At 44.5% G+C, this 25,003-nt stretch overlaps 1 long non-coding RNA gene across 1 annotated transcript; it reads right to left on the minus strand.

Annotated features, from left to right (window-relative positions):
- Positions 1 to 17,017: 17,017 nt before the first annotated feature.
- LOC143818404 (uncharacterized) lies at positions 17,018 to 17,721 on the minus strand. The gene is made up of 3 exons (XR_013224518.1): positions 17,662 to 17,721; positions 17,506 to 17,574; positions 17,018 to 17,181 (listed from the first exon to the last, which is right to left on the minus strand). It is a non-coding gene; the product is annotated as an uncharacterized LOC143818404 (long non-coding RNA).
- Between the last annotated feature and the right edge of the window lie 7,282 nt (positions 17,722 to 25,003).

Genomic DNA, 25,003 nt, shown 5'->3' on the forward strand with positions numbered 1-25,003 from the left:
ACTATTAACGCTGCCTATGCGGCATCAATCTTAAAAAATGTAATGTAAAAAATTTAATTAAAAAAACCCTGCTATACTCACCCTCCATAGTCGTTTGCGACGGCCGCCATCTTTAACGGTGGCAGAAGGACCTGCCATGACATCACAGTCATGTGACCGAGGCGTCATCACAGGTCCTGCGCTCAATGCGCTCATACCAACCCTAGGACCTGAAACTGCTGTGGACTTCAATGGCTCCCACGGAAAGGTGAGTATATATTTTTTTTTTTAACCTGTGACAAACCAGGCTGGCCAATATACTACGGCACTGGGCAATATTCTACTTGGCTGGGCAATATAGTACATGGCTCTGTGCTGTATACTACATCACTGGGCAATATACTATCTGGCTTGGCAATATACTGCGTGGCTCTGTGCTGTATACTACGTCACTGGGCAATATACGATGTCGCTTGGCAATATACTACGCGGCTAGGCAATATACTACGTGGCTGGCCAATATACTACGTGGCTAGGCATGTACTACGTGGCTGGGCAATATATTACGTGTCTGGGCAATATACTACGTGGACATGCATATTCTACAATACCCGAAGCGCTAGAATCGGTACACCATATACTAATAAAATACTTACGCTCGGCGGGCAAGGACCGGTCTCAGGAAGTTAAGCATCCTATTATATTTGTAGGTAGTTGTCCTTGACGCAGCAGCACCACTTCGAGCCTGTTCCTCCTCCTTTCGCAGGCCCCAATTGAAACGGTCCTTCATGGAACGCCATCTTGTTCTCAATTTTTTGACTGTGAAATAAAAAAAAAGGTTACAGATTGTACATTTTCCCATGATAACACAACCGTGTGCGATGCAACCAACTTGCAGCAGTTGAACACATCACACACGGTTGTGTTATCCTGGCCTGATGGGTCAGAACTGCATTTCTGCAATACTTACGAAAGTCTTCCTTGTCCTTTGCAGAAGCGCTGTCAAAGCCAACCCACAGCGATTGGCCAACCTCGTTCCACAGATGCCTCAACACCACTTGGTCCGAGTGCCAGGGGTCACGGCTGTCCCACAATTGGCCTCGCTCCTGGATACACGTGATGAGGAGATCTATGTCGACCCCTCTTCTTGTTCTCGTTGTGAAACCTAGAATAAAAGAATTAATGTTTGAAAGCTTAATAAGATTTGCTAACCCCACCCCCCAACCCCCTAAAAAAAAATACTTAAAAAAAATTAATAAAAACATAAATAACATTCCAAAATTTGGTTTAAAAAATACTTAGGCTACTTTCACACTAGCGTCGGGAACAACCCGTCGCTGTGCGTCGGGCCGAGGTTCCCGACGCTAGCGTGGTCTCCGCCGCACAAAGGGGGCAGCGGATGCATTTTTCCCACGCATCCGCTGCCCCATTGTGAGGTGCGGGGAAGTGCGGGGAGGTGGGGGCGGAGTTCCGGCCGCGCATGCGCGGTCGGAAAAAGCGGACCGTCGGGAGCAAAAAACGTTACATGTAACGTTTTTTTCTCCCGACGGTCCGCTACCACACGCCCAAGCGTCGCAAAATGGACAAATGCGTCGCTAATGTTAGTCTATGACGAAAAAACGTATCCAGCAAAAACTTTTGCTGGATGTGTATTTTCGGCAAAACGACGCATTTGCGACGTATTGCAGTTAACGCTAGTGTGAAAGTAGCCTTACTCGCCGTCTTGCCACTGCAGCTTGGCCCCGAGGTCGCTGCTCCTGCTGGGTTGCTTCCTCCTCACTTGAAGAACTCTGTTAAATTTAAAAAAAAGTAAATGACACATGTACAAATGAGACAGAATACTGACCAACAGTAGATATTGTACTCACTTTACTCCCCTGTGACGTGTGGCTTGACTCTGTGGCCATTGTAATGGTTGACCAAGATAATTCTGCAAGGAAAAGTAGAAAAAATTATTAAATTTACACAATGCACAATACGCAGCCACATAGAGGAAAACAGCAAAAATACACAACATAACATTACGACAACAACGAACAGTGCACTCATAGGATAATGCCAACAGAACAAGCGCTGAGCAATTGCAGATAAACCACACCGCCATACATTAAAATAAAAATCAATGGCAGAGCTGACACAATGCCAGAGTATAGCAAAAGCAGAATACCAGTCCCAGAAAAGAAAAAAATCAATTGCAATACAACAGCCCCCTACGTAAAAAAATAAGAAACACATATACCTTAAAAAAAAATAAAAAAAAATTAAAAACAAGTGCACAGAAAAGGAAATCCAGTATAAACCGCCATACATTACAATAAAAAACAACAAGGCCGGAGCCAAGAAATCGCCATACGGTAACATATAATGACAGAAATACATCAGAACTAGAAAAAAAACCACAAATTTCAATAAAAAAAAACCCACAATGGCACAGCCGCATTACAGTACCGAACAACCCAATAGAAATTAAATAAATCACCATAAATTGAAATAAAAAAATAAAAAAAGGCACACACATATAAAAAATAAAAAGGGCAAAGAAAAGGCAATCCAGTATAAACCGCCATACTTTACAATAAAAAACAAGGCCGGAACCAAGAAAACGCCACACAGCAAAATATAACGACAGAACTACATCAGACCCAGATAAAAAAACACAAATTTCAATAAAAAAAAACACAATGGCACAGCCGCATTAAAGTACAAAACAACCCAATAAACATAAAATTAAACATCCATAAATTGCAATAAAAAAATAAAACACACAAATTTAAAAAAAAAAACATTGAAAAGAATAAAAAAATAATGCGCAGAGAAATTATATACTTACATCTGTTGAAGGAAGAGCTTTGTCTTGTGTCCTATCCTGCAGGCAAGTGAAATACAATGCAAAACACTTTTATATATATATATATATATATATATATATATATATATATATATATATATATATATATATATATATATATATATATATATACAGTTAGGTCCATATACTGTATATATATATATATATATATATATATATATATATAGGTTGTTTTGTCACTGTCTAGACACCGTCTAGACACTTCAATTGTTTTTTAATCAAAAGATGCATGCGTCGAACAACGCAGGTCAATGCAGGCACTTGCGCCCTATGTGTTTTCTATTGACACTAATGGGGTTTTGGTGCATTTATGACGAAAGTGCAACGCATGCGTTTTTTTTTTTTAAATATGACGCCGGAAAACTGCAACATGTAGCGTCGGCCGCACCCTGTCTGGTGCGCCCAAACAATGCATGCGTCGTAAAACGCTATAAAACGCATAACGACGCATGTCCATGCGTCCCCAATGTTAAAGATAGGGACACATGACGCATCGACGACGCTGCGCCCAAAGACGTGAATGTGAACGTAGCCTTTAATGGCTATTCTGAATCTCCCCAGAAGATTTGATTTGTAGCTATTAATTTCACATGAATTGCATAAAAAAAGACTAATTGCCATAAAAATATGTTGGACACTGTGAGTTACCCGTGAAGTCAATTGAATGCAATTTTTAATGTACAAATTACTTACACTTAACTGGCTATGGTAGAATGGATGGTAGCTAGTGGTAACTGATAGCATATTTAACAGCACACAGCAATAGCAGGGTGTAGAGTTTCTAGAAAACACAATTAAACAACTATTCCATAAATAAACAAAACCTTTGCATTAAAGTTGAAGAAAAAAAGGCTACGTGTCTTTACAAAATATGATAAGACCAGAAAATAAGGTAGAATGTCTTGCCACAAAACAAACATGTGCTACTGGCCGCTGTACTCAGGTGTTATTTATTCACATCTAATCTTAGATTAATTGGAGCTATGAAGAGCGCTCAAAAAATAATATAAAATGACATACATATTTCAGGAGCTAAACACATTGTGTTTATGTTTCGGAATGATATATTTTTTTCTTTAAAAAAATAAATAGAATTTTAAAAAAAATTAAAAGTACATGTGCCTTTACCAAATATGATAGGAAGAAAAGTATCCATATCCAATATTAGACTTAGTGGCATTCATAAAAATCATGATACCCTATAGAAAAAAACCCTAATTGAGCTCTCTTTCCTTTCCCCTTATGATGCTGCCACAGTAATTCCAACAACGTGTAAGACTTCCCACAGTAAGATGCTCCTAATATGTCTCTCAAACAGTATGATGGCCTCCACAGCTTCATATACTGTACATAGTGTGATGATTAGAGATGAGTGAATATTTCAATATTCGATTCGGATTACGTTCCCGAATTTTCAATTGTCGCCGACTAATTCGTAGAATGTTCGCCGAACATTACCAAATTCCATTATAGGCAATGGGAGGTAAAAACAAATGCATGCACAACACCTTAGAATGGCCCCAAATGCTGCCAAAACACATCAAATGAGGGACAGGCAGACATCAGGAAAGTGGCCTCAATTCACCCACAGTACAAATTGCAGCATGGAACTGCAACAATCAGCCAGGCATGAGGTATCGGGCTCTGGGACAGCATTTAACACTTTCTTGTTGAGGTGTAGTCCATGTCTGGTGAGGAGTCCGTCGTACAGGTAATTCACACCGTGGTCCAGGAATCTGAATCCTTGTTGTCTGCACCATCGTCTTAGCCAGTTCTTAGCATCAAGGATCCTGCTCCATCTCCTGGTGCCATGCCTGTCTACTGGAAGGATAGAATAAAAACTACCTGTGCATCCAGTTCCTTTTACTTTCTTCCCCAACTCTTCAAAGTCTTTGCTGATTGTCGGTAGGTCCTTCCTTGCCGTGTCATTGGTGCCAACACGTATCAGAAGTAATGGGTGGACGTCCTTGGAACTCATGAGCTTTGGTATCCTATCAGTCACATCCTTGATCTTCGCACCTGGGAGGCAGCATGCTTCTCTTGCAGTTATGTCCGGTTTGCAGATGGCTGCTTCTCTGCTTCTCAGTAGTGAGTCTCCCACCACTACCACTCTTCTTTGCTTCTTGGCTGTAATTTATGTTGTCACTTCTGAGTGTTGCTGTGTGCCCTTTTCTTCTTTGCTTGCTGATAATGGCTCATCCTTAGATGTGCCATCTTTATCCTCCATAAGGCCTTGGTATCCGTTTCTCAGTTGGGTGGTGGGTGATGTCTCCATGGTCTTCTTGCTTCTTTTGGTCACATGCTTCCACTCATCTGCTTTTGGAGCTTCGCTAACACTTTCTTCACCTTCTGTGACCAGTAGAGATGCTTCTGTTCTGTCTAGGAAGTCTTCATTTTATTTGATGAGTTTCAAAGTTGCAATTCTTTCTTCCAGACCTCGCACCTTTTCTTCTAAAAGGGCCAGTATTCTACACTTCTGGCAGGTGTTGGATTCTTCTTCTGGTCGATATGTGAACATGTAGCACATGTTGCAGGTCACCATGTAGGTTGTCACATCTGCCGTGTTGCTCCTAGATCCTGCTGACTTGCTGTGTGTCTTCCTTGTTGTGTAATCTACTGTGTGTAATCTTCGTGTGTAATTTCCTGTTTCTTTCTTCTTGTGTAATGTACTGATCAGCCAAGCTTTCTTGCAATAATGTCCTAAAGGCAAAAATTCCCAGAAGGAACCTGGAATATGCAATTTGTCCTCCTCAAGCTTCAATACCTGGTTTGGCAATGCTTTCCAAGCAGCTGGTCATGGCTGTACCCAACAATCATCTTGCTGAGGGAGACTCTCCACTTTTCCCAGAATGCACCTGGAATATGCAAATTGTACTCCTCAAACTTCTATCCCTGGTTTGGCAATGCTTTCCAAGCAGATGCCTTATTTAAACTAGACGAAAAGATAGATAGTGATACCATATTTTTTCAGACTATAAGACACACTTTTTCCACCAAAATTTGGGAGGAAAATGAGGGGTGTCTTATAGTCTGACTGAAGTCTTACTGGGGGGTTGCAGTGGTGGTGGAACAGGGTCTCTTCCATTTGGTAACGGAAGTGACAGAAGTGTGACAATGCTGCGGCCCAGTGTCGGGAGTGAGCAGAGAAGAGTGCATCATTGGTTTCCCCTACAGCCGCTTTCCTGAAACATTGGGCTGCCGGAGGCTGTGTGCTTCATAAAAATGGCCGCCAGGGGCCTCACATGTACAAATCGAGATCTCAATGTGCACATGGGTTGCCTCCGGTGGCCCATGGCTTCAGGAAAATGGCCGCCAGGAAGCAAATGATGCCCTCTACTCTGTTCACCATCGACACTGGGCTGAATCATTGCCACACTTCTGCTACCTCTGGTTCCCTGAGGTAGGGACCCAGCTCCACGCAACACACTCTGCTCTGCCTTAATGCCAACACTGGGCCCACAACATCACACCTCTGGTATAACCCCTTCTCCCACCCAGGGCTTGTGGCTTTTTCCCCTTCTGCAACCAACTTCCTGAGGAAGGGACAATGCCTCCTGTGATCCTAGTCCCCCGTTTATTGTATATTGTTTATTGTATTTAATATATGCTTTGTAGTTATGCTTTAATACAATACACATTTGCTTTATGCTGAATTATTATTTTTTGCATATTGCTTACTAAAGGCCACACAGTTTAAAGAAAACTAAACAAATAGCAGTAAAACTTTTGATAGTAAAGTTTTACAAGTTTTACAGCTCATCTGAGTAATGTGCTTTATATTAATTGTTAAAATACGTATATGTACATGCTACAACTAGTGTTGAGCGATACCTTCCGATATCGGAAAGTATCGGTATCGGATTGGATCGGCCGATACCGGCAAATTATCGGCTCTCGCCGATACCGATACCCGATACCAATGCAAGTCAATGGGACGAAAATATCGGAATTAAAATAAACCCTTTCTTTCCTTGTAGGTTCATTCTACATGAAGGAAAACAACTAAGAATAATGTAGGATGTATTGGGGGAGGTGGCGGAGACATTAAAGGCATAGAGGTTTAGCCCAATCAAATAGAATAGCAGGAATTTTATTTTTTTTTAAGATGTTCGGAGTTACAAAGATATTGACTATGTTAAGAATTTTTTTATTTTGTCAGATATTGATGTTTCACTACTTCCACGCCCTTCACCTTTTTTTTAACTTCTCCCACACTTTCTTCTTCATCATCATCAACATCTTTGACATCAACTTCTTCTTCACCTTATTCATCTTCTTCTTCATCTTCTACCTATTATTTTTTTGTTACATTCTTCATATTCTTTTTATTCAACTATTATTCTTTTTCATATTCTACTTCTTCATCATATTCTTATTTGTGACAGGCATTCCTGTAGTTGTTATCTATAAAAGTTTGAAGATTACACCTTCCGTTTTGCCTGTCACAAGAGTTAAATTTGTCCACGTTCAGTTTAGCCTGCAGCATCAGGCTTTATCCAGGGGCACCACGAGGAGGAACGGACTCACTCCCATACACTGCTTAGTCTTCTTCTGCTTATAATTTAGATAATATCTTTTGCTCTGATATTTAGCGTTATGCTTAATGTTCTTCTGCTCTTTGTTCTGCAGCCTCTTGTTCTTCTGCTTCTCGGTCTTCCATGTCGTCGTCTCCAGGGTCATCATCTCCGGGGTCATCGTCGTCATCGTCGTCGTCATCGGGGTGGTCTTCAGGGTCATCATCTCCAGGGTCGTCGTCATCTCAGTGGTTGTCTCTGGTGTCATCGTCATCTTAGGGGTGGTCTTCCAGGTCGTCGTGTTTAGGGTCTTGAACTTGGAAATGTAGCAGAAGGTACAAGAAGGCTGAGAAAATGCCGATAACCAGCTGATGGAACTGGAACTCGGATGGCTACCCGAAGGTCCAAGAGCCAATGGAACTACCGAGGACCAGCTGACGTTACTGGAACCCGGTTACTAAGCAGGAGGTACCCGTGCCAGAAAGCACTACCAAGGACCACCTGACGTTGGTGGAACTCGGATACCCAGAAGGAGGCACCTAAGCCATAGGCTCTGCCCGGAACCAGCTGATGGTACTGGAACCAGGATGGGGAGCAGAAGGTACAAGAGCAAAAGACACTGCCGAGAACCAGCTGATGGTACTGGAACCCGGATGGGTAGCCGAAGGTCCAAGAGCCAATGGAACTACCGAGGACCAGCTGACGTTACCGGAACCCGGTTACTAAGCAGGAGGTACCAGTGCCTGAAAGCACTACCAAGGACCACCTGATGTTGGTGGAACTCGGATACCCAGAAGGATGCACCTAAGCCAAAGGCTCTACCCGGAACCAGCTGACAGTACTGGAACCAGGATGGGGACCTATTCAAGATTGTCTTCCTAGAGCCCCAACTAGTGGTGTTGGAGCAAAGGGTCAGCAGGGGGAGCAGAGTGTAGGCCGAAGCCTGCACTGGAGGCAGCTTTGTGTCTGCGTGGCGTTTGCAGGACACGTTACCGGCTACACAGCGGGGAAACAGCGGGCGTTGCTGAACCCCACTGACACATTGGCGGGTGTTTTTCTCTGTGCAGCCAGCACTTCCAACAACACCAATTGGCGCTGTTAGAGCCTGGGGTCTGCAGGAGGAGCAGAGAGTAGGCCGAAGCCTAATTGAACCAATTTTAAAGGTAACCTTTAACCCCCCTCAGGTGTTACAAACTAGAAGAGCCACCTTGTGCAGCAGTAATGCTGCACAAGTCAAAGGTTGCTCTTTTAATTTTGTTCCTTGCACACGCTGAATGAAACACGTTTAAAATTTAGCCCCTTATACAGTCAAACTGTCTTGGAGGCGTGACTTTCCTTCTTAATGAGACGCAGCACAGCTGCCAAAACTACCACCTTGGTGCTGGGCGCAGCCTCCTGAGCGTTGCTTTTTGCTGTACAGGAGTCTGCGCTGTTGTGTTATCCCTTGGCCCTGCGCTGTTAGTGCTGCCCATCTTCTGACATCATTTCATGTCGGCCGGTGCGGTTCGCGATGCCCATGAATCCCAGCCCCGCAGTGTCTTTTCATTAAGGCTAGGTTCACATTGCGTCAAGTACATGGTGTTGAACGGATCCGTTAAACGCATGTACAGAAAAGGATCAAATTTGTAGAAAAATCGGCTTCACGTTAACGTTTGTGTTAACGCTTTTGACAGCGTTTTTCTCATTTTGATGTCCGTTCGCGATGTATCCATTTGTCTGCGTTTGTCACTGTCAATAAAGTTTTTTTTTTTTTTTTTTCTCCTTTTGTCCTCGTCGGGGTGTGGGTGCAAACTCATTCTCCATTTTGAAAGCATTGAGTGAACTTCTGCTAGCAAGATGTTTGTGTCTGAGCTGGTTCGATTTCGCTTGATGCGGTTGCGACTTCGGCAGAGAAAGCGTAGTTCGCAAAGGAGATATTGGATCCACAAAGTTAATTTCTTGCAGAGTACATATGGTGCCTTTCACACCCTGTATCTTCAGCTTCAGGATCACCCTTCAAAATTCCAACGCTATCTACGGATGTCCATTGAGACCTTTGATGTTCTGCTTTCACATGTGAAGGATGAGATACATCATCGCAGCACTTTCCGTGAAAGCATCTGTGCGGAGGAACGATTAGTAGTAACTGTGAGGTAATTATAAAAATTTTTCTCATTCTATTGACAAAGACTAGATCTAGGCATCGTGCGGCATAATGTTCATTTAGTAATTGTATATTCTATTTATGTAGCCTTTTAGTTGTCCTTTAAAATCCTAACATTTTTTTTTTTTTTTCTTTTTCAATACCGACAGATATCTGGCTACTGGAGAATCTTTTGCGTCACTGCATTAACAATTTAGACTGGGGAAGTCAACAATTTGCCAACTGGTTCGGGAAACTTGTGATGCCATTTGGAACAACTTGCAACCACTTGTGCTACCAACCCCGACATCAGAAATGTGGCTAGCGATTTCCCAACAGTTCGAGGATGTGGCTAATTTCCCCAATTGTATTGGTGCCGTGGACGGCAAGCACATACGGATTCAGAAACCAGCGCATAGTGGGTCCTATACTGTACTATAATTATAAAAAATACTTCTCGATAATCTTGATGGCTATAGCGGATGCAAGATACCGGTTTGTAGCTGTGGATGTTGGTGCGTATGGCCGTACTAACGATTCAAGAGTCTTCAGAGACTCCAACATGGGGAGATGTTTGTATAGCAACAATTTTAACTTACCCTCATCACGACCTCTACCGGGGACAGAAGACCCAAGTTTGCCCTTTGTTTTAGTTGGTGATGAGGCGTTCCAACTTGGGCAAAATCTCCTCAAACCGTACTCAAGCCGCAGTCTGAACTCCACCAAGCGCATTTTTAATTATCGCTTGAGCCGGGCAAGACGTTATGTGGAGTGCGCCTTTGGGATTTTGACATTAAAATGGCGAATTCTACTAACGTGCATGCAACTGCAACCAGAAAATGTGGACCGTGTTGTGAAGGCATGCATCTGTCTGCATAATTTTGTGGCCAGACATGAACCCCAGGTGGTTGACCCCGATGAATGTGAGTCGAACCTCATGAGCATTGAATCTACTGCTGTTCGGTCTACAGCACAAATAATGAGGATTCGTGACCAATTTGCACAGTACTTCATACATGAGGGGCATGTTCCATGGCAAGACAGACACGTGTAAAATTTATTTCAAGTCTGAAGCTGTGTCCTGATGTGTTTTTTTGGGTTTTTTTTATTTCCCATATGTCTTGTAAAATATGTCTTGTAAAATGTTACATTACTGTTATGTTGTGTTCACAGTCATACAAGAATCAGATTTTAAACAGTTTACTTAAGTTTCCGAATTTTTATGAAAGAACAGTTGTGAACTTTTTACATATGATATCCCATAGGGATGTAAAAAAACACACACAAAATTGGGTGGTAAAAAAACAATAAACCAAAAAACGTGAAACACAGTTTGCACCTGGCTGGGGACACTGAGCTGTACTATAGACTCTGGTATTGCACGGGTGTATTGTCTGCCCAGGTGTATGATGGACTGCTACTTTGTCTCTGATGTTCAATGCTCGGTTCACACCGGGCTCTATATTGAGGGTTGTAGGCCGGCATGTCTATGCTTCTGGTTCTCGATGGAGCTGGCTCCTGGGGTCCCACAAATTCCTCAAGAAGGTCATTCAGTCTTTGCCGAAACAAAAGGTTTCTGTGTGCCGGGATATTTTGTGATACGGGAACATAGGACAAAAAAAGTAGCTTCCATTCATTTGCAGAATATACAGACTCGCGAGATTGTAAGTCGGTAATTTCCTGCCTCAGGTCTTTCAGTTCACTCCGACACATGTCCTCAACCCACTGAAGTCCATCGACAATAATGGCATCAGCTTCATCTTTTTGTGAAGCTCGCTTGCGTCCACGCACTGATTGCAACCGGGCACTCACACCTGAAGCTACAGTGCTTCTCTCCCCAGATCGTGGCTCGCTGATGACAGAGACGTCTTCAGTGCCCGTCTGCTGACTTGGTTCCAGTGGAGATGGCTCCAGTTCTTCTGCCTGTCTAGGCGCGGCGGAACTGCAGATCGTGCTGTAACCAAAAAAATATATATATATGTTGCTGTAATTTTTTTTAAAAATTTTCTCGCACACAGACCAATTTGTACTTACGAGCGCTGAGACAATGTTTTTTGAAGAAAGAGCAATTGCTCGTAGTGCACATACGGGGTCACCCGTTTTGCACCTGCTCCGCTTGGTACATTTTGACTATTCCGGTAGTCACGGACAAAGCGGTCCCTTATTGATTTCCAGCGAGTATGGACCGCATCCGCTGTAATTTTTAAAAAAAGGTTAAAAAATTATATATATTAGTAGACAGTTCTTATATTGATAGTTTAAAAATTGTGTATAGTTAGTTAACCCCTTAGTGACAGAGCCAATTTGGTACTTAATGACCGAGCCAATTTTTACAATTCTGACCACTGTCACTTTATGAGGTTATAACTCTGGAACGCTTTATCGGATCCTGCTGATTCTGAGATTGTTTTTTCGTGACATGTTGTACTTCAAGGTAGTGGTAACATTTCTTCGATATTACTTGCGATTATTTATGAAAAAAATGGAAATATGGCGAAAATTTTTAAAATTTTGCAATTTTCAAACTTTGTATTTTTATGCCCTTAAATCAGAGAGATATGTCACAAAAAATAGTTAATAAATAACATTTCTCACATGTCTACTTTACATCAGCACAATTTTGGAAACAATTTTTTTTTTTGTTAGGGAGTTATAAGGGTTAAAAGTTGACCAGCAATTTCTCATTTTTACAACACCATGTTTTTTTTAGGGACCACATCACCTTTGAAGTGATTTTGAGGGGTCTATATGATAGAAAATAACCAAGTGTGACACCATTCTAAAAACTGAACCCCTCAAGCTGCTCAAAACCACATTCAAGAAGTTTATTAACCCTTTACGTACTTCACAGGAACTAAAACAATGTGGAAGAAAAGTGTAAAAACAGAAATTTAACCACAAATTTTGTTGTGCAATTTTTCCTGAGTACGCCGATACCCCATATGTGGAGGTAAACCATTGTTTGGGCGCACCGCAGAGCTTGGAAGTGAAGGAGCACCGTTTGACTGTTTCAATGCAGAATTGGCTGGAATTGAGATCGGACGCCATGTCGCGTTTGGAGAGCCCCTAATGTGCCTAAACAGTGGAAACCCCCCACAAGTGACACCATTTTGGAAACTAGACCCCCCAAGGAACTTATCTAGATGTGTGGTGAGCACTTTGAACCCCCAAGTGCTTCACAGAAGTTTATAACGTAGAGCCGTGAAAATAAAAAATCGCATTTGTTTTCACAAAAATGATTTTTTCGCCCACAAATTCTTATTTTCACAAGGGTAACAGGAGAAATTAGACCACAAAAGTTGTTGTGCAATTTCTCCTGAGTACGTCGATACCCCATATGTGGAGGTAAACCACTGTTTGGGCGCACCGCAGAGCTTGGAAGTGAAGGAGCACCGTTTGACTTTTTCAATGCAGAATTGGCTGGAATTGAGATCGGATGCCATGTTGCGTTTGGAGAATCCCTGATGTGCCTAAACATTGGAAACCCCCCACAAGTGATACCATTTTGGAAACTAGACCCCTTAAGGAACTTATCTAGATGTGTGGTGAGCACTTTGAACCCCCAAGTGCTTCACAGAAGTTTATAACGTAGAGCCGTGAAAATAAAAAATCTCATTTTTCCTACAAAAATGATCTTTTTGCCCCCAAATTTTTATTTTCACAAGGGTAACAAGAGAAATTAGACCACAAAAGTTGTTGTGAAATTTCTCCTGAGTACGTCAATACCCCATATATGGGGGTAAACCACTGTTTGGGCGCACCGCAGAGCTTGGAAGAGAAGGAGTGTCGTTTTACTTTTTCAATGTAGAATTGGCTGGAATTGAGATCGGACGCCATGTCACGTTTGGAGAGCCGCTGATGTGCCTAAACAGTAAAGACCCCCCACATATGACACCATTTTGGAAACTAGACCCCTTAAGGAACTTATCTAGATGTGTGGTGAGCACTTTAAACCCCCAGGTGCTTCACAGAAGTTTATAACGTAGAGCCGTGAAAATAAAAAAATCGCATTTTTTCTACAAAAATGATCTTTTTGCCTCCAAATTTTTATTTTACCAAGGGTAACAGGAGAAAATGGACCCCAGAAGTTGTTGTACAATTTGTCTTGAGTACGCTGACACCCCATATGTGGGGGTAAACCACTGTTTGGGCGCATGGCTGAGCTCGGAAGCAAAGGAGCGCCATTTGACTTTTCAATGCAAAATTGACTGGAATTGAGATCGGACGCCATGTCGTTTTTGGAGAGCCCCTGATGTGCCTAAACAGTAGAAACCCCCCAAAAGTGACCCCATTTTGGAAACTAGACCCCACAAGGAACTTATCTAGATGTGTAGTGAGAACTTTGAATGCCCAAGTGCATCACAGAAGTTTATAATGCAGAGTCGTGAAAATAAAAAATATATATTTTTTAACAATAAAGATTTTTTAGCCCCCAAGTTTTTATTTTCACAAGGGTAACAAGAGAAATTGGACCCCAAAACTTGTTGTCCAATTTGTCCTGAGTATGCTGGTACCCCATATGAGGGGGTAAACCACTGTTTGGGCGCACAGCAGAGCTCGGAAGGGAAGGAGCGCCATTTTGGAATGCAGACTTTGATAGAATTGTCTGCGGGCGTTATGTTGCGTTTGCAGACCCCTAATGTACCTAAACAGTAGAAACCCCCAACAAGTGACCCCATTTTGGAAAATAGACCCCCCAAGGAACTTATCTAGATATGTGGTGAGAACTTTGAATGCCCAAGTGCTTCAAAGAAGTTTATAATGCAGAGTAGTGAAAATAAAAAATATTTTTTTCCCACAAAAAAGATTTTTTTAGCCCCCAAATTTTTATTTTCACAAAGGTAACAAGAGAAATTGGATGCCAATATTTGTTCTCCAATTTGTCCTGAGTATTCTGGTACCCCATATGTGGGGGTAAACCACTGTTTTGGCACACGGCAGAGCTCGGAAGAGAAGGAGCGCCATTTTGGAATTCAGACTTTGATAGAATTGTCTGTGGGTGTTATGTTGCGTTTGCAGAGCCCCTGATGTACCTAAACAGTAGAAACCCCCACAAGTGACCAAATTTTGGAAACTAGACCCCCTAAGGAACTTATCTAGATATGTAGTGAGAACTTTGAAAGCTCAAGTGCTTCACATAAGTTTATAATGCAGAGTAGTGAAAATAAAAAAATATTTTTTTTTCCAACAAAAAAGATATTTAGCCCCCAAGTTTATATTTTCACAAGGGTAACAGGAGAAATTGGACCCCAAAAGTTGTTGTCCAATTTATCCCGAGTACGCTGATGCCCCATATGTGGGGGTAAACCACTGTTTGGGCGCACGGCAGAGCTAAGAAGGGAGGGAGTACCATTTGACTTTTTTAGCGCAAAATTGGCTGTCGTGTTTGGAGACCCCCTGATGTACCTAAACAGTGGAAACCCCCAAATTATAACTCCAACCCTAACTCCAACACACCCCTAACCATAATCTCAACCCGATCCATAATCCTAATCACAACCCTAACGATAATCACAACCCTAACCCCAAAACAGCCCTAATCTCAACCCTAACCATAACCCTAATCAAAACCCTAAATCCAACACACCCCTAACCCTAATCCCAAACGTAACCCTAATCCCAACCCTAATCCCAAACGTAACACTAATCCCAACCCTAATCCAAACCCTAACCCTAATCCCAGCTCTAACCCTAACTTTAGCCCCAACCCTAACCATAACTTTAGCCCCCTTGGTCACAAAAAAAGTTCAATGTAACCTTTTTTTTGTACGTCGCGTCCGCCATTTCCGTGCATGCGTGGCCGTAACTCTGCCCCCTCCTCCCCAGGACATAGACTGGGCAGCAGATGCGTTGAAAAACTGCATCCGCTGCCCACGTTGTGCACAATTTTCACAACGTGCGTCGGTACGTCGGGCCGACGCATTGCGACCGCCCCATACCGACGCAAGTGTGAAAGAAGCCTAAGGCTACTTTCACATTAGCGTCGTACTCAGCCCATCGCAGTGTGTCGGGCTGACGTACCGACGCTAGCGTTGTAAGTGCCGCACAACGGGTGCAGTGGATGCTGTTTTTTCAACGCATCCGCTGCCCCATTGTGAGGTGCGGGGAGGCGGGGGCGGAGTTCCGGCCACGCATGCGCGGTCGGAAATGGCGGACACGTCGCACAAAAAGTTACATGTAGCTTTTTTTGTGCCGACGGTCCGCCAAAGCACGACGCATCCGTCGCACGACGGATGCGACGTGGCAATCTGTCGCAATGCGTCGCTAATGCAAGCCAATGGAGAAAAAACGCATCCTGCAAGCACTTTTGCAGGATGCGTTTTTTCTCCAACGATGCATTGCGACGGAAGCCAATAAACGCTAGTGTGAAAGTAGCCTAACCCTAACCCTAGCCCTAACCCTAAATTTAGCCCCAACCCTAACCCTAACTCTAACCCTAACTCTAACCCTAACTCTAACCCTAACTCTAACCCTAACCCTAACTCTAACCCTAACCCTAACCCTAACTCTAACCCTAACCCTAACCCTAACTCTAACCCTAACCCTAACCCTAACCCTAACCCTAATTTTAGCCCCAACTCGTCTTCTCCTGCCGGCCACCAGATGGTGATGATGAAAAAGCCGGCTGGCAGGAGAAGACAGAAGAGGACCCAGCGACACCGGGTGAGTATGTTAGGGTCCCCGAATCCCCCTATTTCTCTGTCCTCTGATGTGCGATCACATCAGAGGACAGAGAATTACAGATCGCTTTTTTTTTTTTTGCGGTCGCCGGTAAACTGTTAATTACCGGCGATCACAAAACAGGGGTCGGTGCAAACAGACCCCGATCATGTTCTTTGGGGTCTCGGCTACCCCCGGCAGCCGAGACCCCAAAGATCTGCCGGGTGCCGGGCGGCGGGCGCACTGCACGTGCGCCCGCCATTTTTTCCCGGAAAAAAGATGGCGGCGCCCATGGAGAGACACGAGGAGCACCGGGGGAGGTAGGTAAGTATCGGGGGGCTATTGGGGGCCATCGGGGACCACATTTCTCTGTCCTCCGATGTGCGATCACATCGGAGGACAGAGAAATTAAACGGCAAATCGCGTTTTTTTTTTTTTTGTTGCGACCGCCGGTAAACGGTTAATTACCGGCGATCGCAACTCGGGGGTTGGTAAAAACCCCCCGAATCATGTTCTCTGGGGTCTCGGCTACCCTCGGCAACCGAGACCCCAGAGAAAATCCGACTCTGGGGGGCGCTATTCACTTTTTCCACAGCGCCGTTAATTAACGGCGCTGTGGTTTAAGTACCCTTAGCGGCCGCCGTTAAAAGGCGTATCGGCGGTCGTTAAGGGGTTAAGATAGTTGATATATAGCTAGTAGATAGATAGTTGATAGATAGTAATTATTATAGATGATAGAGAAATAGTTTAGTGTATAGGTAGTTGATAGTTTAGAGATAGATAGTAGACAATTTAACATCACCAATATTTACCAATTTTTTTCTTTGAGGTTGACGACTTCTCCATGTATCGGGGATCGAAGTAAGAGATAATTTGATCCCACAACTTGCGGTTCTTTACTATGTCATGGTGGGAGCTGTCGCTTTGGTCCCATATTGAGGGGTTGGCTTCCACAAGGTTGATCAGTGTCTCATTGTGAATGGTCAACGGCTCTTCGTCAACCACAATCCTTTTTTTTTTTGGCTCGCTGACTTGGACTATGTAAACACAAAACGTTATGTTGAAAGGTTCAAATTCAGTTTATTGGTAGACTAATAGATAGATACAGAGATAGATAGATACATAGATAGATAGATACAGAGATAGATAGATACATAGATAGATAGATACATAGATAGATACATACATAGATAGATACATAGATAGATACATAGATAGATAGATAGATACATAGATAGATAGATACATAGATAGATACAGCGAAAGATAGAGAGAGAGAGATAGTGGATAGATAGTTTATAGATATAGCAGATAGAAAGTGAATAGATAGATTGTAGATAAATTTCTAGTTTTATATTTACCACTGGCAGTTGTGGAGACGACAGACGGCGAGGAACCTTCTTCCTCTTGTGTCCTCCGTGTGCCACAACCTATTGTGTATGTAAATGGAAAAAAAAATTACATTTCTTTGATCAATAAATTTATGCTTGCAAAACTTAAAAATGTCTGCTATGTACCTTTGTTGGTTTTGCCTGTTTTTTTGGGGGGGCCTAGCAGCCTCGGGCTCCGAAGACTCCTATTTGCAATAGAAACATGATTATACATATATATATATATAGCTTAATACACTGAATTTCCACACAAATGTTAGTGGTTTTTTAAAGTGCAAGCCTACCGACTGAGAAGAAAAAAACGCAGACACGCTGCTGCTGCTTCCCTCACTATCCGACATCTGCAACAAAGCAATACATTTTTAGTACACACACATCCGTCGTACAATACAGACTCCCATGATGTATACAGAGATATCTACTATATAATTGTCTAGGGAACTTCCGTCTTTCTGTCCTTCTGTCACGGTATTAATTCGCTGATTGGTCTCGGCAGCTGCCTGTCATGGCTGCTGCGACCAATCAGCGACGCGCACAGGCAGAAAAAAAAGGTCCGCCCCGCACTCACTGCCCGGCGCCCCCTTACACCCCTCAGCTCACCGCTCACACAGGGTACTGTGACAAACGTCGCTGTGCAATATACTACGTGACTGGGTTCTGTATACTACGTCGCTGGGTGCTGTATACTACTTCACTGTGCAATACGCTACGTGGCTCTGTGATGTATACTACGTCGCTGGGCAATATACTTCATACTACATGGCTGAGCAATATCCTACGTGGACATGCATATTCTAGAATACACGATGCGTTATCGGGCCACCATCTAGTATATAAATATATACAAATGTACTTACATTTCCTGTGATCTTTTGCAAGACACTTTTTCTCTGGTGTGCAGCAGGCCTCTTGATGTGCGCTGGGGACAGTATAATGGCCGAAATCCTGTTTCCTGTCACATGACCACATGGACCTCCCTCAAACGCTATTAAAACGTATGGTTCTTTTTGGAAATTTATCAAGATTTGCGTCTGGCTGCGTTTGCCATAGACATCAATGGCAGAATTAACGCTTCCGTTAGTATTGCGTTAGCTTGGCCGGACCCGAAAACGCTGCAAGCCGCGTTCCAAGGTCCGTCAGAAAAAAACGTTATGTGACTAACGCATGCCAAATTTGGCATGCGTCACGAGGCGTCAGACAATGCAAGTCTATGGGCGCGTTAGTATGTGCGTTATATTGCGTTTTCACTACTTAAAAATGTGTCCGTTAGACGGACTCACCTAGCACAATGTGAACCTAGCCTAATTCACACTGCAGGGCTGGGATTCATGGCCTTGCGCAGTAAATATGTTCGCCTCTCACTCATGTCTTTACACGTGCTTCAGACTGTGCGGCGTCAGCTGATCCCTTATCGCATGCCACGGCCATGAAGCCGCACAGTCTGAAGAAGGCGGAAGGAGATGAGTGACAGGCGAACATATGCACTGCTCATGCCCATCAATCACACCCTCGCAGTCAAAATAAGTAAGACACCGAGGGGCGTTGTGCCAGGCAGGGCGGCCACAGAGGCGCAGCCAGCCAACCAATGATGTCAGAAGACGGGCAGCACTAACAAGGGGGTTGCTGCGTGTCATTCCAAAGGAAAGTCACACCTCAGGGATGGTTTAATGGTCTCAGGGGACACATTTTATACGTGTTGAGTTCGACGTTTGCAAGGATAATAACTTAATGAGCCACCTTGTACAAATGCAGCATTACTGCTGTACAAGGTGGCTGTTATACATACAAACGCCTGGGGGGACAGGTTCCCTTCAATTTCAGTTGTTGTGTCTGCGTGGCGTTTGCAGGACACAATGCCAGCTACACAGCAGGGGAACAGCTGGCGTTACTGAACCCCACTGACACATTGGCTGGTGTTTTTCTCTGTGCAGCCAGCAGTTCCGGGCACCAACAGGCGGTGTTAGAGCCCAGGGACAGCAGGAGGAGAGGGAGCAGAGTGTAGGCCGAAGCCTGCACTGGCGGCAGATTTGTGTCTGCGTGGCGTTTGCAGGACACGTTGCCGGCTAAACAGCGGGGGAAAGTCCTGGCGTTGCTGAACCCCACTGACACATTGGCGGGTGTTTTTCTATGTGCAGCCAGCACTTCCGGGCACCAACTGGCGGTGTTAGAGCCCGGGGTCTGCAGAAGCAGCAGAGTGTAGACCAAAGCCCAATTGAACCAATTTTAAAGGTAACCTTTAACCCCCCTCAGGTGTTACAAACTAGAAGAGCCACCTTGTGCAGCAGTAATGCTGCACAAGTCAAAGGTTGCGCTTTTAATTTTGTTCCTTGCATACGCTGAATGAAACACGTATAAAATTTAGCCCCTTATACAGTCAAAACTGTCTTGGAGGCGTGAGTTCCCTTCTTAATGAGACGCAGCACAGCTGTCCAAAAAACAACCTTGGTGCTTGGCGCGGCCTCCTGAGCGTTGCATTTTGCTGTACAGGAGTCTGCGCTGTTGTGTTATCCCTTGGCCCTGTGCAGTTAGCGCTGCCCATCTTCTGACATCATTTCATGTCGGCCAGTGCGGTTCGCGATGCCCATGAAACCCAGCCCCGCAGTGTCTGTTCATTAATTCACACTGCGGGCTGGGATTCATGGCCTTGCGCAGTAAATATGTTCGCCTCTCACTCATGTCCTTACACCTGCTTCAGACTGTGCGGCGTCAGCTGATCCCTTATCGCATGCCACGGCCATGAAGCCGCACAGTCTGAAGAAGGCGGAAGGAGATGAGTGACAGGCGAACATATGCACTGCTCATGCCCATCAATCACACCCTCACAGTCAAAATAAGTAAGACACCGAGGGGCGTTGTGTTGGGCAGGGCGGCCGCAGAGGCGCAGCCAGCCAACCAATGATGTCAGAAGACGGGCAGCGCTACCAAGGGGGTTGCTGCGTGTCATTCCAAAGGAAAGTCACACCTCAGGGACGGTTTAATGGTCTCAGGGGACACATTTTATACGTGTTGAGTTCGACGTGTGCAAGGAGAATAACTTAATGAGCCATCTTGTACAAATGCAGCATTACTGCTGTATAAGGTGGCTGTTATACATACAAACGCCTGGGGGGGACAGGTTCCCTTCAATTTCAGTTGTTGTGTCTGCGTGGTGTTTGCAGGACACGATGCCGGCTACACAGCAGGGGAACAGCTGGCGTTACTGAACCCCACTGACACATTGGCTGGAGTTTTTCTCTGTGCAGCCAGCAGTTCCGGGCACCAACTGGCGGTGTTATAGCCCAGGGACAGCAGGAGGAGAGGGAGCAGAGTGTAGGCCGAAGCCTGCACTGGAGGCAGTTTTAGGTCTGTTGTGTCTGCGTGGCGTTTGCAGGACACGATGCCGGCTACACAGCAGGGGAACAGCTGTCGTTGCTGAACCCCTCTGACACATTGTCGGGTGTTTTTCTCTGTGCAGCTAGCACTTCTGGGCGCCAACTGGCGGTGTTAGAGCCCAGGGTCTGCAGGAGGAGCAGTGTGTAGGCCGAAGCCTACACTGGAGCAAGTTGAAAGGGAACCTTTAACCCCCCCAGGTGTTTGTTGCTGAAAGAGCCATGTTGTACAGCACTAATGCTGCAAATGGAAAAGCTGGCTCTTTTAATTATGCTCCTTGCAAATGCTGAACTAGACACTTATGAAATGTGTCCCCTCACACCGTAAAACCGTCCCGGAAGTGGGACTTTCCTTTGTAATGTGACGCAGCACAGCCGTCATTCCTACCCCCTTGACGCCGTGCGCCGCTTACTCAGCATTGTTTGATTCTGTCCCGGAGCCTGCGCTGTTATGTTATCCCTTGGCCAGGCGCACTTAGCGCTGCCCGTCTTCTGACATCATTTGGTGTCAGGCTGGCTGCGCCTGTGCGGACGCGCTGCCCGAGATCCCACCTCGCAGTTTCGTCTAATGTAATCCCACTGCGGGCCTGGGATCCATGGGCATGCGCAGTGCATATTGTCTCCTCTCACTCCCCTCCTTCCGGCTTCTTCAGACTGTGCGGCATCACGGCCGTGGCATGCTATTAGGGATCAGCTGATGGCGCACAGTCTGAAGAAGGCGGAGGGAGATGAGTGAGAGCCTGAGGTGAACATATGCACTCCGCATGCCCATGGATCCCAGGCACGCAGTGTGATTAAATTAGAAGAAACTGTGAGGCGGGATCTCGGCCAGCTCGGCCGCACAGGCGCAGCCAGCCTGACACCAAATGATGTCAGAAGACGGGCAGCGCTAAGTGCGCCTGGCCAAGGGATAACATAACAGCGCAGGCTCCGGGACAGAATCAAACAACGCTGAGGAGGCGGCGCACGGCGCCAAGGGGGTAGGAATGACGGCTGTGCTGCGTCACATTACAAAGGAAAGTCCCACCTCCAGGACGGTTTAACGGTGTGAGGAGACACATTTCATAAGTTTTAGGTTCAGCGTGTGCAAGGAGCACAACAAAAAGAGGCACTTTTTCCTTTTGCATCATTACTGCTGCTGTTGTGAATTCTGTTTTTGGCTCCCTCTGGTGGCCACTGCTGGTACTGGCTTACTTTGGTCTTTTGTTCTCAGCGCATCTGTTTTCATCAGGCTATTGGGAGTTTCCTACTTAAGCTGGCTTCCCAGCCATTCTTGTGCCGGCAATCAATGTTATCAGACCGTCTCTGATTTTGTTACCTGCTCCAAGTCTGCAACTCAGCTAAGTTGATCTTTTTTGCATCTTGATATTTGTTTTGTCCAGCTTGCATTTATATTTCCTGTGCGGCTGGAAGCTCTGGTGATCTGAAATTACCACTCCGGTATCATGAGTTGATAAACGGAGTTAAGGTAATTTCAGGATGGCTTTTCAGGGTTTTGAGGTAACCGCAAAGTCCTCTTTTGTATCTTTCGTTATTTAGCTAGAGGGCCTCGCTTTGCTGAATCTATATTCATACTGCGTTTGTGTTTTCCTCTTACCTAACCGTTATTACATGTGGGGGGCTACTATATCTTTTGGGGATTCCCTTGAGGCAAGCCAGGTCTGTGTATTCCTCTACTAGGGGTAGTTAAATCTCCGGCTGGCGCGAGGGGTCTAGAATCAACGTAGGAACCCCCCCTGGCTACTTTAAGTTGTGTGTTAGGTTCAGGGTCGTGGTTATCTAAGATACCATCTTCCCAGAGCTTGTCCGTTTTGTCCCTGTTTCCCTGCCATTGGGAAATCATGACAGTATTGCCGGCCAGTAATATATTAAACGTATTGGCTGAAGAAAGAGAGAAAAAAGAAGTTTCTGACATCATTTTTTTTTTTTTTTTTTTTGCTCTAAGACTCTGTCAGCCAAAATTGCAATCTGCTGTGTTTTTTTTTTTTTTCTCTCCTCTTAACTCCTGAATGGCTTAGATCTCAAGTGCTGAGAGATGGATGTCCAGGGTTTAGCTTCAAACTTAAATGCTCTAGCTTCTAAAGTTCAAAATATCCAAGACTATGTTATACATGCTCCTATATCTGAACCCAAGATCCCTATACCCGAGTTCTTTTCTGGAGATAGATCTCGTTTTTTGAATTTTAAGCACAATTGTAAATTGTATCTATCTCTGAGATCTCGCTCCGCTGGAGACCCCGCTCAGCAGGTTAAAATTGTTATTTCCTTGTTGCGGGGTGACCCCCAGAATTGGGCATTTGCATTGGCACCAGGGGATCCTGCGTTGCTCAGTGTGGATGCGTTTTTTCTGGCACTGGGGTTGCTCTATGAGGAACCTAATTTGGAAGTTCAGGCTGAAAAGGCCTTGATGGCCCTTTCTCAAGGGCATGATGAAGCTGAAATATATTGTCAAAAATTTTGAAAATGGTCAGTGCTTACTCAGTGGAATGAGTGCGCCCTGGCGGCGAATTTCAGAGAAGGTCTCTCTGACGCCGTTAAAGATGTTATGGTGGGGTTTCCTACGCCCACAGGTCTGAATGAGTCCATGACTATGGCGATTCAAATTGATCGGTGTTTGCGGGAGCGCAAACCTGTGCACCATTTGGCGGTGTCTTCTGAGCAGGCACCAGAAATTATGCAATGTGATAGAATTCTGTCCAGAAGTGAACGGCAGAATTATAGGCGTAAAAATGGGTTGTGCTTTTACTGCGGCGATTCTGCTCATGTTATATCAGCATGCTCTAAACGCACAAAAAAGGCTGATAACTCTTTTGCAATTGGCACCTTACAATCTAAGTTTATTTTGTCTGTAACTCTGATTTGTTCATTGTCATCTATTACTGTGGATGCCTATGTGGATTCTGGCGCTTCCTTGAGTCTTATGGATTGGTCCTTTGCCAGACAATGTGGGTTTAGCCTAGAACCATTGGAAGTTTCTATCCCTCTGAAGGGTATCGATTCCACACCTTTGGCTAGGAATAAACCACAATTCTGGACACAAGTGACTATGTGCATGACTCCTGATCATCAGGAGGTCATTCGTTTTCTTGTGCTTCATAACTTGCATGATGTCTTAGTACTTGGACTGCCATGGTTGCAAACTCATAACCCAGTCCTGGACTGGAAGACAACGTCTGTACTAAGCTGGGGATGTCGGGGGGTTCATGGGGAAGCACCTTTGGTTTCTATTGCTTCATCTACTCCCTCTGAAATTCCAGCATTTTTGTCTGATTTTTCTGATGTTTTTGAGGAGCCGAAAATTGGTTCTCTCCCCCCCCACAGGGAGTGTGATTGTGCTATAGACTTAATTCCAGGCAGCAAGTTTCCCAAGGGTCGTTTGTTCAATCTGTCTGTGCCTGAGCATGCTGCTATGCGGGAATATATTAAGGAGTCCTTGGAAAAGGGACTTATACGTCCATCCTCATCCCCTTTAGGAGGGGGTTTTTTTTCGTGGGTAAAAAGGATGGCTCCTTGAGGCCCTGTATTGATTATCGCCTGTTGAATAAGATTACAGTCAAATACCAGTATCCTTTGCCACTATTGACTGATTTATTTGCTCGTATTAAAGGGGCAAAGTGGTTCTCTAAGGTCGATCTTCGGGGTGCGTATAATTTGGTGCGGATTAAGCAGGGAGATGAGTGGAAAACCGCATTTAATACGCCCGAGGGCCATTTTGAGTATTTGGTAATGCCTTTTGGTCTTTCTAATGCTTCTTCAGTCTTTCAGTCCTTTATGCACGATATTTTCCGTGAATACCTGGATAAATTTATGATCGTGTATTTGGATGATATTTTGATTTTTTCGGATGACTGGGAGTCGCATGTTCAACAGGTTAAGAAGGTTTTTCAGGTTTTGCGTTCTAATTCTTTGTTTGTAAAGGGTTCAAAGTGTATCTTTGGGGTTCAGAAAATATCCTTTTTGGGGTATATTTTTTCCCCTTCTTCTGTTGAGATGGATCCTGCTAAGGTTCGAGCTATTTGTGATTGGACGCAGCCTACTTCCCTGAAGAGTCTTCAGAAGTTCTTGGGCTTTGCTAATTTCTATCGTCAATTTATAACTGG

The sequence above is a fragment of the Ranitomeya variabilis genome, chromosome 3 (genome assembly GCF_051348905.1).
Source record: "Ranitomeya variabilis isolate aRanVar5 chromosome 3, aRanVar5.hap1, whole genome shotgun sequence".
In the NCBI taxonomy this organism is placed as follows: domain Eukaryota; kingdom Metazoa; phylum Chordata; class Amphibia; order Anura; family Dendrobatidae; genus Ranitomeya; species Ranitomeya variabilis.